The 2,101-nt window shown below is 38.5% G+C and overlaps 2 long non-coding RNA genes across 2 annotated transcripts; one reads left to right on the top strand and one right to left on the bottom strand.

Annotated features, from left to right (window-relative positions):
* Positions 1 to 13: 13 nt before the first annotated feature.
* Positions 14 to 895, bottom strand: LOC103471182 (uncharacterized). The gene is made up of 3 exons (XR_534597.2): positions 760 to 895; positions 125 to 238; positions 14 to 53 (listed from the first exon to the last, which is right to left on the bottom strand). It is a non-coding gene; the product is annotated as an uncharacterized LOC103471182 (long non-coding RNA).
* Positions 896 to 1,193: 298 nt separating this feature from the next.
* LOC103471181 (uncharacterized) lies at positions 1,194 to 2,101 on the top strand. Its single transcript, XR_534596.2, has 3 exons — positions 1,194 to 1,425; positions 1,845 to 1,957; positions 2,067 to 2,101. It is a non-coding gene; the product is annotated as an uncharacterized LOC103471181 (long non-coding RNA).

Raw genomic sequence — 2,101 nt, 5'->3', positions numbered from 1 at the left:
GGTCAGACACAGAGTGGAAAACAGCCGTGAGTGGGACAGACTGTGACGGACACCTAGAAAGATACAGGACAGGGTCAGGAGGCTGGAAAAGGCAGAGAATTCAAATCTRTGAGGTGAAACAAACCTGTGTAAGCTATCAGGGCAGCAATGATGAGGAGTAAGATCCCCAGCGCAGTGTGGGGGATGAAGTCTTTTTCAGGAGTGCTGGCATAGCTSTTCACCAGCAGCAGGAGAGAGCCTGAAAGTCAAAAACCTGTTATCCAGAGCTGCCAGTAAAGTTTCTTACTTTTTCCACAAAAAACTTAGATTAGAGCGCTGAACTGTCAATTCAGCACTCTATTCCAAGATATTATGTGCCAAAATGTAACATTTCTTTATTAATAWTCATTTGTCATTTWAAAAAAATGCCATGTAACTTTACATTTTTCTGGGAAACAGAATTTAGGGTTTTCATTTGCTGTTTAAGTAGCTGTGCACTATAAATATAAGCACTTGTAAGAATGTAAATGTTATATATTGGCAACAAACCATTGTTAGAACTGCTCTGCTGTCTAATATGTATAGTTTATTCTTTCCAGATTCAACCTTTCCATAATTTAACAATAAAGGAAAAACTGTAAATCAGATCCTTTGCAAACAGGATTCAGGTTAAATCCTTTAGGATATGCTTAACACTATTGCTTAGAATAAATTAGCTGATGATTACTCCACAAAAAGCGATTACTTATGTCAGGGAAAAACATGAAATGAATTCCTTACCTGCAGAGATGCTGAGAATGCCGACAGACTCATCCAGTGAGCTGCGCTGAGCCATGACAGCAGTGAGAGTTTGTCTGCTGTATGATGGCTTTATATAGCAGAGTGGGGAGGGTGTCACCCAGGGGGAAAAACGCACCTGTAACTTCCCTGTAGGGAAAGTTACAGGTGCGTTACAACTGCAGCTGAATTTGACAAAGTTGTCTATTCTATTTGATATCAAGTTCTATTTGGAAGATAAAACTGATATCTCTATAGAACATATTTTTGGTGAACATAGTTTAAAAAAAGAAGAGTGTTAGTTAATTGTTTAACTTATTTTATTGCATATTGAATTCAAATAAAATACTTTTCTTCCTTTTTCTTGAACTGTTCTGTAATCAGAGTAATTACAATAAATCTTTTCTGTAATCAAGTCGTTTTACCGTCACATTACTTTGCCGTTGAGACATATGAGTCGGTAGTTTAATCTCTAACGCAGCAAGTCTTCCTGGTTACCTGGATGTAGATGATGTCACTGASTTAAACAAAGGACAATGGGAGGAGACAGGGCTATAAAAGGTGTTGCTCTGCGACACTCCTGTCAAACCTGCACTCCTGTCAAACCTGCATCTAGTAGCTCCGTTGGTTACTGTGCGTACTGCAAGTCACCTGCCACACCTACTTAAGGTAAGACATCTGCTTCCATGCATTATCTGCCAATGTTAAGGTTTTTTAAATACCCTAGATTAAACCTAAGCTTGTTGGTTTTATGTACTAAAATGAGACATAGTAATAAAGAAGTTTAAAATAAATAACAGCAGACATTACAAATTTCTGAGTYGACTTTAGGTGCTTTGTTTATTTAAGGCTCTAATACAACAACAGGTTCTCGGTTAGGGAGCTTATCTAAGATTAGCAGTGTTGGCAGCTGCAACGCTCCAGTGACTCATTTTTTGACTGGCTTTATAAATAATTATCTAAACTCTTGCAGGCTCTTAGTCACTTATACTGGTTATTCTGCATATATTGATGGAAAAAAAGGTACGACTTTTAAAAAAGGTTAAAGTTTCTCTGCATCTTTAAAAACGATAAAGTGTGTTTTTCAGCAATCATGGTGAAGCGTGTTGCAGTTATTCTGTCYGGCTGTGGCGTCTATGACGGCACAGAGATCCACGAGGCCTCGGCCGTCCTGGTCCATCTGAGTCGCGCTGGCGCAAAAGTAAGAACAGAACAGAAAAAAATGTGTTTTTCTGTCAAAACATTGTGTTGATAGAAAACCAGCAGGAGTTTAATGATTTTTAGTTACCATATTGGTCGTTTGATCTCAGGTGAAGATGTTTGCCCCAGACGGAGATCAGATGCA

Source organism: Poecilia reticulata, linkage group LG10 (genome assembly GCF_000633615.1).
Source record: "Poecilia reticulata strain Guanapo linkage group LG10, Guppy_female_1.0+MT, whole genome shotgun sequence".
Taxonomy (NCBI): domain Eukaryota; kingdom Metazoa; phylum Chordata; class Actinopteri; order Cyprinodontiformes; family Poeciliidae; genus Poecilia; species Poecilia reticulata.
This window is presented reverse-complemented; position numbering and strand designations above follow the sequence as displayed.